We start from the raw sequence: 13,508 nt of genomic DNA on the forward strand, positions 1-13,508 counted from the left end.
TCTGTTTTCATCAGTCAGGGCATGTGAATGCAGCGCCCACTTCTCATCAATATAATGCTCAGTAACTCCGAAGTAAACATCTCTCTTGTTCTGCCTGTTTTGTGATATACATGCCTAAAAGGTGCCTAATATTTCTAGACTGAAATAATATCGGCATTATAATCATTATAACAATGAGTATTTTTTAGTTGCCTATTTTGTGGAGCCCCTCAGGACTTGGTGTCCTACGCTCAGCGCGTAGTGCGCTATGGGAGCGGCGGCGCTGGTAGTCGTTTACAGCATGCCGCACAAACAACAATGAACTAGTGGAGGCGGCAAGGTGCTCCGTGTTGCCAGATTGGAGATGGTGAAGTATCGTACCAAAGGCTCAGCATGGTTGTATTTGGAGGATAATTATCGTGTATCTGGCAACCCTGAGATCGGTCGACCAATGACTGTTCTCTATACTGTCAGAGCTCACGCAAGAAGGTGGAACGTAAGGGAGATACCATTTCCAAAACTTGTAAGGGGTAAATACTAATTTATGAAAACCCAGAGAAACACAAATATCCGACGAAGCAAAATCCCGGACGTTTTTGGAATCCCTGCCGGACGCATTTGTTAGGTCTCAGAAGCAGGACATGTCCGGGGAAAACCGGACATCTGGTCACCCGATGTCCAGTCGTCCCCAGTGAGAGCAACAGCATGTTGTGAAGCTGTCGCTTTTGCAGTCCTCTCCTTTTCATACAACTCGTGTATTCTCCGTGTGACGTGTGTCTTGAGGGCGTCTCATACCTGCCGTCATTTGTTGAGATTCTCCATGTTTGTTAAACCGCGAATGACTTTCTTTTCCGGTTCCGCAGCAATCAGTCGCAGACTTTTACAAAATAAAAGCCTGTGAGCAACACACTTTTACAAGTATAAAATAAATAATAAAACCTGCGTTAACGCGCGCTAAAATAATTGTCGGCGTTAATTAATTGATGCGTTAACGCAAGATTAACGCGTTAACGTGCCCAGCCCTAATATTTATTTATTGCTGGTAAAACAACCCCTTCAAATAACTTTATTTATTGAAGTTTCTCTCTAAAAACTACATTCAATACCGTTACATTTGAACACGGTAACGTTATAATTTATTTCATTTCTCACTTTATTAAAAAGAAAAACAACCAATAAGTGCCAATCAGCACCGCGGGCTGAACTAATGTTGTCGTCAAGCTGTGACAGCTCTGTGACCTCCACGTCGAGGCGGTTCCAGATCAATTATAATCACAGATTACATAGAAATCCTGATGTCGGGGGGGTCTTTGTACTGCTCGGAGACGATGGGTTGAGACTCTGGGCACAGATGTGTCTCTTTTCCATTTTTTCTCGAGCCGTTCTCATTTGTGTCTTTAACCGTCACGTTATGTCTCTTTAAAAATACGTCTTCAACCCAGTGATCTAAAACAGTCTCACACACAGAAAAATAATGGTTCTTAAAGGGTTCTTTGAAAAGCGTTGTGGTTCTATGAAGAACCATCACCTACTGAAGAACCATTCTTTCATCTGAGACACCTTTATAGGTTCTTTGAATAACTCTTTAAGGGAATGGTTCTTTAAAGAACCCTGGTTTGAAAGGTTCTCTGTGGAACCAGATATGGTGCCTTCAAGAACCATGTTTTAAGGTTCTTTAAGACACCTTTATAGGTAATTTGAAGAACTCTTTGAATTGTGATATTGAAGTTATTATTAGCTGTTAATAATTCGTAAAACATTGAGTAGAAACAGAATACTTACAAGCCAAAATTAGAGGTTAGGCTAACGGTCTGAAATGTAACTGGGTCTATATATACAGTACATATATATATATATATATATATATATATACACATACATATTTATATACACACATAATAATAATAATAAATATACTTATATGGGCTTACAGTATTTGAACAATTGTCATAAAACTTGCAATAATAAGACTATTAAGCAATAATAAGACTATTAGGCAGTAGTCTACACATTCAAAGTGTTTTCTTAGATTTTTTTGAACAAAAAATAAAAACAGAAAACATAAACCAGACAATCATATTCAAATCTATTCTTATTTATTTGTGGTCATTTATCGTTATAACATTTTTGAAACCACTATTTAATTTTATTATACTTTTCTACTTGAGTACTATTGGAATGCAGGACTTTTTGCTCAAAAAATAACATTTTATAACGCAATATTATTATTTAACTTTGTACAGATCCGAGTACTTCTACCACATTTAGTTTATTGTTCAATAAAAAATTCAAAGAACGATGATAACTCGCACAGCCGACACCGTTCTATCGTGAAGTGTCGGCCTGTCAGTCATCTGATGTCAATCAAGATGAAGACAAATTAAGTTTATTTCCTATACGACCCTTCCTTTTCTACAAACACACACACACACACACACACACACACACACACACACACACACTGTTGCGCATTCACAGATAAAAAGAAAACACTTAGAGCCGCCATGCTACACGTGATCACGACGCCACATTAAAGGGCGAACCGACGAAGAACAAAGGAGCCGCGCGGCTATAAATAGAGAGCGACTAACAAAGGGACGTGAGAGCGGGAGAGCGTAGGGGGCGGGGCTAATGAGGTACAGGTGAAAACTGATCAGAGCGGGGCAGAGAACCATAACTCACGAAGAAAAAAAACCAGGAAGTAAGACACATCACAAACTTCAAAAAGATAAACAGGGGCGTCAAACTCATTTTCACAGAAGGCCACGTCAGCATCATGGCCGCCTTTTAAAGGGCCGGTGTAACTGAAATATATAAATGTATAAACTACTCCCGAAAGTTTTGTGATATAACTCTCTTTGCATTTGATTATTGTTTATTCGAGTGTAAAAATGTTGTACATAAGAACATTTCTCTAATAGTATAATTAAAATCTATTTAATTTTAATTTGTCAAAATAAAAGCACAGGATGTTTTTCCTAAACGTCATCAGGGGCCACATAAAATGACGTGGCGGTCCGAATTCGGCCCACGGCCTTGTGTTTGACACCTTAGGGTTAAGGCAACAAACCCAATTACTGATTATTTTCCATTGGTGGGTTACTACGTTGCTTTACTTCACCCGACTATATTTTTTAAGACAAAGATTTGCACATTTTAGACATAATAAAAAATCAACGAACACAACAAACCCATTTAGTCAATATGACACTGCAGCATTGGGAATATTTTCACTTTCTCAGATGACTTACAACAGATAGAAAGATGTCTTATTCATATTATGTCTCAGAAATCCATTTCATTTGAAACTTTCAAAATAAAAGCACAGGATATTTTTCTTAAACATCATCAGGGGCTACAGAAAATTGGCCTTGTGTTTGACACCTGTGGGTTAAGGCAATAAACCCAATTAAAATAAAGATGTGCACATTTTAGACATAATAAATATTCAACTAACATAATAAACACATTTAGTCTATATGACACTGCAGAGCTGGAAATTATTTCACTTTTTCAGATGACTGATGACAGATTGAACCACCGTGATACTTTTCTTTATGTCCTGGCGAAACATATTTAAAATAAATCCATTTCCCCTAGATATCACACACACACACACACACCGGCTTCATGAAGCAGCTGATGGGCCTTTCCAATGAAACCAAACACTTTGAATGCCGCAGTTCTTCCACATTTACTGCTTCTCAAACCGCCCGAAACGGATAAAAAGTGCGTAGCGGAAAGAAACAACTATTGAATTCAATCATTTCTTCTTTTCCTCCGCCTCCGTAAAAAAAAAAGGACATCCGAGTCTCGGCGGTACAAACAATCTTCACTTTTCTTTTTTCTTCTTCTTCTTCTCCTCCGGTTGAAGATACGTCGTCGAGGAGAAGAGGATTACGCGGGCGACGACTTCAAGAGATTTCGACAATACCTCGGTGTCTCTCTCTCTCTCTCTCTCTCCGTCTTGGGGGAGATGAGTTGAGCTAATTAGCCGTAATCTCAGCGAGCGAAAAAAAACTCTCCTCGCTTCGTTGACACGCGCCGCCGCCGCCCCGCTAATCGACTGCGAGGAGTTTTTGAGGCTTTTAATACGGCGACAACACAACACACACACACACACACACGCACACACACACACACACACACACACAACAAGCTGTACCTGGGTGATTATGAGGTTTGGGGATACGCGGCGTTACGAACCAATCCGATGTCACCGACTCCGAAGCTGCTCGAATAAACTGAATAGATGCTCCAACATCCCCCCCCCCCCGTCAAAATAAAAGCCCAGAGCGAGTTTTGAAGCAGAAGGCGTTTTTATTTTTTTCAGGCGTCTGCTTTGAATATGAAGAACACTTTTAATGTCCCATCATGCTTTAGTTTTTCTTTCTTCTTCTTCTCTCTCATCCATTAGACGACAAATCCGTCAGTCACCGCGACGGCAAAGACGATCAGCTTTTTATTTATTGTTCTATCTCCTCGTCTTCCGGCTGAGATGGAGCGCTTAGCGGATGTTATAGGGACGGCCTCAGATGAAGGGCCTTTATAGCAACACACACACACACACACACATACATACGCACACACACACATACACACACACATACGCACACACACACATACGCACATACATATATGTACACATATACATACACACATATATACATACACATATATATATACATATACATATACACACATATATGCATACATATATATGCACACACATATACACATACATATATATGCATACATATATACACATATGCACACACATACGCATATATATACATATATGCATACATACACACATATATACATATATATGTACATACATATATGTATACACATACATATACACATACATATATGTACATACATATATATACACATATATATATGTACATACATATATATACACATATGTACATACACATATATACATATATATGTACACATATGCACACACATATGCACACACATATATATATACACATATATACGCACACACATATGCACACATGTATACACACATATATATGCATATACACACACATATGCACATACACACATATGCACATACATACACATATATATACATACATACATATATATATACACACATATATACACACACACACATATATGCACACACATATACACACACATATATACACATACACACATACACACATACGCACATACACATACTCACACACACACACACACACACACACATACGCACACACACATTCGTACATACTCACACACACACATACGCACACACACACGCGCGCGCGCACTTACTTGCTAGAGATCGATCGTCATAACTTATTATGCCGACCACGTAACAAAACACATTCTGAAATGAATGAGGCCGTGCTGGGGGAGTAGGGTTGAGAGGGGGAGCCAGGATATTGAGCATTAGCATCTATATTTTCTGAATGTGGGGGGCAGATGGCCTCTTGGGTCATTTAGACGAATCATCCATTTTTAAAAAGGGGATTCGATGGAGAGCGATCCTCCCGTCAAGGCGTCCTGTTCACCTGCGCCGGCCTTCCACCGCCATATTTTGTCTAAGCGTCCGTGCGGCCTCCCCCAGATTAAATCTTTCATTCTTTTTTTTCAAAGAGAGGGCGAGAAAGAGAGAGAGTGGGTGGAATATGATGTGTGTGTGTGTGGGGGGGGGGGGGGGGCTCACCCCTGGGGGAAAGGCCAGTGCATTAGACAGAGAGAGAAAAAAAATCGGTTCCCAGCTCAGATGAATATGAGCGCCGCAGATTGGTCGACTGTCTGGGGACATTCAGGGGAAAGGCAGTTATGAGTGGAGGCAGCAAGTGGAGGAGGCAAGGAAAGGAAAAGAGGCAATCACCGCATAACCAAACAGAGCCCTGAGGAGCCGAGGGGCCCGAGGGCCCGAGGGGCCCGAGCCCCGGCAGACACAGATTGCTTATTCAGCTGTTTTTAGAGTGACGGCATTAACGGCATCCGGCTGAGAGGTTCTGGTCCCCTCTTTGACGGCCGACACAGAACCATGGAGGTGGCATCTGGAACCGGACATGGTTCTTCAGAGTGATGCCATAGAAGAACCATTTTTGGTTCCACGAAGTACCTTTCAAACCAGGGTTCCCTTAAAGAACCATTTCCTTGAATAGTTATTTTAATAACATATAAAGGTTTCTCAAAGAACCTTCGACAAATGGTTCTTTAAGGCACCATTTCTGGTTCCACAGAGAACCTTTCAACCCAGGGTTCTTTAAAGAACCATTTCCTAAACGAGTTCTTCTAAGAACCTAAAAAGAAGTCTCAAGGAACCTTCAAAACATGTTTCTTCAACCCATCATATCTGGTTCCACAAAGAACCTTTCAACCCAGGGTTCTTTAAAGAACCATTTTCTTAAATAGTTCTTCAAAGAACCTTCAACAAATGTTTATGTAAGGCACCATTTTTGATTCCGCAGATAACTTTTAAAACAATTGATCTTTAAAGAACCATTTCCTTAAATAGTTCTTCAAAAAAACTATAAAGGTGTCTTAAAGAACCTTCAAAAATGGTTCTTTAAGGCAACATTTCCAAAATGGTTCTTCAGTAGGTGATGGTTCTTCATAAAACCAAAGCCTTTTAAAGAACCATTTCCTTAAAGAGTCATTCAAAGAACCCCTAAAGGTGTCTTAAAGAACCTTCAAAAATGGTTCTTTAAGGCACCATTTCTGGTTCCACAAGAACCTTTCAAACCTGGGTTCTTAAAAGGAACCTTTCCTTAAATAGTTCTTCAAAGAACCTACAAAGGTGTCTCAAGAACCTTAATAAATGGTTCTTTAAGGCATCATTTCCAAAATGGTTCTTAAAACGAATTTCAATCGTTCAATGAGAAAACAACAACAACAACATTATTATAATATAAACAACATTACATAACAGTAAGTAAACAAAACAAAAATTATCATAATATGAACAATAATAAATAAAAGTAAGAAAACAAAACAAAAAGTATCATAATATAAACAATATTACATAACATTAAGAAAACAAACCAACAATTATCATAATATGAACAATAATAAATAAAAGTAAGAAAACAAAACAAAAATTATCATAATATAAGCAATATTACATAAAAGTAAGAAAACAAAACAAAAATATTATAATATAAACAATATTACATAACAGTAGGAAAACAAAACAAAAATGATCATAATATAAACAATATTACATAACAGTAAGAAAACAAAACAAAAACATACTTAACGAGTTCACGGGTTAATGGCGGATTTAAATAAATGAACGTCTGAGGTGATGGAGGAGAGAGTTCCAGAGGGAGGGGCCAGTCTCCCCCCCCCCACCCTTCAGATCCGATACTTGGCCAGAGTTTATATGGACAGTAAATAATTTCTCTCCATATTAACGATGTGAAGTGAAAAGTGAATAAAGTTGCCCGCGTTGCGCCGACCCTCAGAGGACCGTCGCCCACGCCGCGGCTCCGGAGACGTGGAGCATCTTCCAGCTCATCGTCTTGACTTTATGAGGTCGTGTAATATGTCAACGTCGAGTTTACATCGTGATGTACTCCTACCCCAAGGGGGAAGGATAAACCATTGCTGCTTAGTACCCCCCCCCTCCTAGTTATCACATAAGATGAGAGGATTGATATCGAGCTGTAGATGGAAGTCGTTGAGATGCTAGTTCTGCATTTGAGTCATTTCGATATCGTCGGCTATAGTTTAAAAAAAAGAAATGTTCATATTTAGTGTTTTATTTTCGTATTTTTACAGTGACAGGAAATAAATCTTTTAAAAGTAAGAAAAGATCAAATAAATTAAGTTTGCATCTGACCAAGTCTGATCATGAGGGAAACTAAAGGAAATTAAATATAAAGTCATTGTTTAAGCAAGTAAATAAGTCAAAATAATAAGAAAAAACAACAACAATCAAATCAAACAACACTTAAATTCGGTCCAACGATCAGAAGAGTAGGTTTGTTTATCTATTATTGTTGATATGTTTACACGTAGTTAGTACTTGTTGTGATCTTATAGCGAATGTGAGAACAAATTTATAAAGCTGCTTTTCAGTTGATTTTTGAGTCTTTAACCCTTTATAGCGCAGTGGAATTCAAAATGTCAACGCTACAGCGCTATCGGAGGACACGACTGTACTGTTTTACTGTTGTGACATTAAAAAATAAATCTTGTTTTTAGACAGAAAATCAATGTTAATGAAGTTACCATATATGGTTCCTCGCCCGATAAAGGGTTAACGTGTATCGCTTCATTCGTTCTGTGACATCTTATTCGTGACAAAGCGAGACCTGATTGGTCTTAGTTCATTATTGCTTCATGTATTTTACACTTATTATGCTGGTTTATGGAATATTAGGCTTTTTTTAAATATAATAATTATTTTCAACGTGTAGGAACAAGTGTAAAACTATATCGATATCTATATGTAATATATAAACTGTATCTGTATTTACAGACATGGTGATGGATTCTCTCTGGAACAAAAACAGAATAAACAAACCAATGAACGAAAGTCGCTCCGGCAGCTTCATCTTCATCTTCATCTTCTTCTCTTCTCTCTCTCTCTTCCGTTTCCTGTCGGTGCCGTTCACCGCTGTCAGAAACCCAGATGGCCCCTCCCCCCTCCCCCGCCCCTCGTCTCACTTTAACACCTCCACCTCCCGAGGCCCCGCCCCCCCACCCCCGTTCCTCCGTCCATACACCGGTCCTTCCCCCTCTCTCGCTCCACTGTCCACATCTTCCCTTTGAGCCCTGTTTCTTCTCCTCCCTTCTTTCCTATATCCCCACCCCCCCCCCACACACACACACACACACACACACACAAAGCCCCCCCCCCTCCACTCCCTCAGTTATCCATCAGACTGAGTAATGGCCATCAGGGCTGGGAGTCGCCCTGCAGCTGTCTGGGACAGACACTGATCACACACACACACACACACACACACACACACACACACACACACACACTTTGAGCCCAGGGCGCAGCCATCCATTTTGCACACGGCTCACAGGCCGATGCACTTTCTGGGCTCGCCCAATTACAGGAGCCCGAAATGACACGGGCGAGGCGGAGGCCTCCCATTGGAGGATGAAGAACATCAAGTGCTTCTGATTGGGCGACTGACGTTTGTGCGTTTGGCTTCACGGTCGGTGGAGACGGCAACTTGTACAGTTATTAACGTCAACTTGTACAGCAACTTGTACAGTTATTAACGTCAACTTGTACAGCAACTTGTACAGTTATTGACGTCAACTTGTACAGCAACTTGTACAGTTATTAACGGCAACTTGTACAGTTATTAACGGCAACTTGTACAGTTGTTAACGGCAACTTGTACAGCAAATTGTACAGTTGTTAACGCCAACTTCAACTTGTACAGTTATTAATGTCAACTTGTACAGCAACTTGTACAGTTGTTAACGACAACTTGTACAGCAACTTGTACAGTTATTAACGACAACTTGTACAGTTGTCAACGACAACTTGTACAGTTGTCAACGACAACTTGTACAGCAACTTGTACAGTTATTAACGACAACTTGTACAGCTGTTAACGACAACTTGTACAGCAACTTGTACAGCTATTAACGACAACTTGTACAGTTATTAACGACAACTTGTACAGTTGTTAACGACAACTTGTACAGCAACTTGTACAGTTATTAACGACAACTTGTACAGTTATTAATGACAACTTGTACAGTTGTTAACGACAAACTTGTACAGCAACTTGTACAGTTATTAATGGCAACTTCAACTTGTACAGTTATTAATGGCAACTTGTACTGTTGTTAACAGCAACTTTTACAGCAACTTGTACAGTTATTAACGGCAACTTCAACTTGTACAGTTATTAACGACAACTTGTACAGCTGTTAACGACAACTTGTACAGCAACTTGTACAGTTATTAACGACAGCTTGTGCAGTTGTTAACGACACCGTCTACAGTTCTTAACTTCTTTAATATTTTTTGTATTTGATTTGTCAGTGTTGTTGTGTGTTGTGTATGCATGTGTGTTGTATATTTACATATATATTTTGTTTTGTATTTTACTTGTATACTTCTATATCTTTCATCCCTGTTTCTTATATTTTGTGTTTTGTTTTTATTCTTGTGTGTTGCTGCTACTGTCACGACAAATTTCCCCTTGGGGATTAATAAAGTATCTATCTATCTATCTATCTATCTATCTTCTCCACTCATTCACGTCGTCGTCTCTGTATTGATTATCGGTTTTGTGTTTATTGCAACAAGAGGCAGTTTGTTTCCTCGCCTCTATTCGTTTCTCTTCTACTCATCGTGTTACGACCCTCCAGCGATCCGACGAGCGATGACATCACACGTATCAACGAGCTCGTCTCCTCTCCGATCGCCACGACGACGTTTGAACCCGCTGTCCCGCCGAGCGACCGCATGCTCGAATCCCAAAACCAACGCCGATGCCCGTCGACGTATCGAGACGCCGTCGCCTTCGACTGCCGGTCATCCGGCCGCGGCTCGGTTACATCGCGGCCCGAGCCGCTCTTAAAGGTCCGGAGACCGCGGAAGGTCGCCGTAATGGGCTCGAGGTCGATCCTCTCGGTGCTCGCCCTCTTAATGATATCTTAATTGCCTTTTCGTTCATATTATGAAATGTTAATGGCCTTCTGAGCTTTTTACCTCCAGACCAGCCTCAGTCGGTTCGCCCCTCGCATCGTGGCAGGTTATGACATCATTTGTCAAAATGGTTGTCCCATTTGTCATTTTTGAGTGGTACTTAATTATAAATGTGGAAACAGTTAAAGGGAGAATGACCACTGACGTTTCTCTCGCTCGCGACAGAACAACCACGAATGAAATGCAGCTCACCGACATCTTTATGGTTATAATATACATTATGTTTCTTACGCCAACATGAATTATATATACGATAGACGTAACATGGAAAGTATTATCGCGCGATGCAAAAGGCCTTGGAATAGCTCCACGTTTTGGGAAGTACACTTATCCGGCGTCGTGCTGTCAATTAGGGCCGACTCGATGAAGAGGAGCTACTTCCTACGTCGATGAGAAATAAAGATCCTGACTTTCAGGCGAGTGTACACCGGTGAAAACGTAGTTATGAATATGATATTACATTTCTGCTTCAAAATCCTCAGAAATTAAACACACTGGCCCTTTAAGTGTGTTAAAGGCTATAAATCGATAATGTGATCGGACTACGGTTGGTTATTTGCTAATTTATCTATTCAGTGACGATCTGTTTACAAATATTCGCTAATTTTAATGTATTTTTTAGTCCCGATCTATTTACGAATATTTGCAAATATTATCGTCAGTTTCAGTGTCAAACTGTTTACAAATATTCGCTAATATTATCTTCAGTTTTGGTGACGATGTTTACAAATATTTGCTAATATTATCTTCATTTTCAGTGTCAAACTATTTACAAATATTCGCTAATATTATCGGCAGTTTTGGTGACGATATTGTAAAATTGTTGGTAATATTATCGTCAGATTTGGTGACGATCTATTTATGAATATTTGCACATTTTAGTGTATTTTTCAGTGACGATCTATTTACAAATATCTACTAATTTAAGTATATTTTTCAGTGCCTATCTGTTTATAAATATGTATTATATATATTTATTCATTAGTTTTAGTTACGATATTTTCAATTGTTTGCGAATATTATCGTCAGTTTCAGTGACGATGTTTACAAATATTTGCTAATATTATTATCAGATCGGTTACGATATCTTCAAATATTTGCAAATATTATCATCAGTTTCAGCGATGATCTAAAGTATTTACCAATATTTGCTTATATTATCAACATTTTCAGTGAAGATCTAAAGTATTTTCAAATATTTGCTCATATTATCATCAGTTTCAGTGAAGATCTGTTTACAAAAAATCGCAAATTTTAGTGTATTTTCCAGTGACGATCTGTTTACACAGATGTTTCAAACACAGCTGAGAACAAGTAAATGTCTTCAAAGACCAACACAGATGTTTCCACATATTTCGGTTGATTAGAAGTCCTCTTCTGAGCCGTGTGCAAAGCGTTGTAGATCAACACGCCCCTCACTAAATGGATAAATAACACTTTCTACTATTGTTAATATACGGCATTATCACAGAAGCTATAATACATTTTTGTTACATTTAAAAGCCCGAATAAGTAAAACAATTAACGCTGACAGGATTCCATTTAGCTGCTCCGTATTTCACGGCGCCGGCGTCCTGTCAAGCTGTCACTGGGACGTTGTTAATGTTGTTAGTAACACCTGTGCTCTTTCCTATTACTAACTCAACATGTCTGCGGCGGAGAAGGAAAGAAAAACAGAGTTCTGTGACATAATTGCCAGCGTAAAGCTCCACCTGAGATCGATCTGAGCAGAGGTCTAATCAGCCACGGTGATTGAGGACCCCTTTGGGGGCTTTTATAAGCACGCATGTACACCGCCGACCAACAAGAGCATGACCAGATGTTCCGATTAATAGTCTGCGGACTCCATCGCCGCTGCGGTCCAGCCTCTGGTCACTAATTAGTAGGCAGGTAGGGTCAGAGGTTACATTAGGTAGATAAACCAAAACAAATTAAACGGTGTCATAGTATCTTCAAGTACATTGCTTACGAGTATTTCCATTTTATTGCACGGATTATTTTCATCCTCAACGCATTATTTTCCTCCTCCATATATTTATATATATATATATATATATATATATATGATGAGACAAACATCAGAGATGGGACAAATACAACTATTTATATATATATTTTGGTATTTATATATATATATTTATTTATATATATATTACATATATTAATATATTATATATATTACTATATATATATATATTATATATATATATATATATATATATATATATTATAAATATATATATAATTATATATATATATTTATATATTATATATATACTATTATATATATAATTATATATATATATATAAATGTGATGATCTTATAGAAAACACATGCAATATAATATCTGATGACGTCACACAAGCAATTTACTGTTCAAGTAGACACAATAAAGTCTACAGATGAAATTAACTCCTTCACTGCTGAGTGGCGAGAAGTTTTCAAACTCCCTCTTTCATCTAGAGGAATTTAGAAAAAAAAGAAAGCACGTCGAGACGCGAGGGGGCGACGTTGGTCCCTGTAACACCCCGACGGGGAGAGAGAGAGAGAGAGCGAGAGAGAGAGAGAGAGAGAGAGAGAGAGAGAGAGAGAGAGAGAGAGAGAGAGAGAGAGAGAGAGGCTGTGCTTCTCTTGCTTCAGGGTCCGCTCCGGTGTCAGCTCCGTTCAGTCACACCGCCGCGGCGCAGACGTTGAAGGCTGGAGACGCGCGCGCTTTGTTGTCTTTGTGACGCGCGTGGCGAGATGTTTTAATCCGGCGCGTGGAATTAAGACACTTACGCTTAATTGAAGCTCCAATTACGCTCTTTTTCATCTTTTTGTCATCATCCTTTCCTCCTTTTTCGA

The sequence above is a fragment of the Pseudoliparis swirei genome, chromosome 24 (genome assembly GCF_029220125.1).
Source record: "Pseudoliparis swirei isolate HS2019 ecotype Mariana Trench chromosome 24, NWPU_hadal_v1, whole genome shotgun sequence".
NCBI lineage: Eukaryota > Metazoa > Chordata > Actinopteri > Perciformes > Liparidae > Pseudoliparis > Pseudoliparis swirei.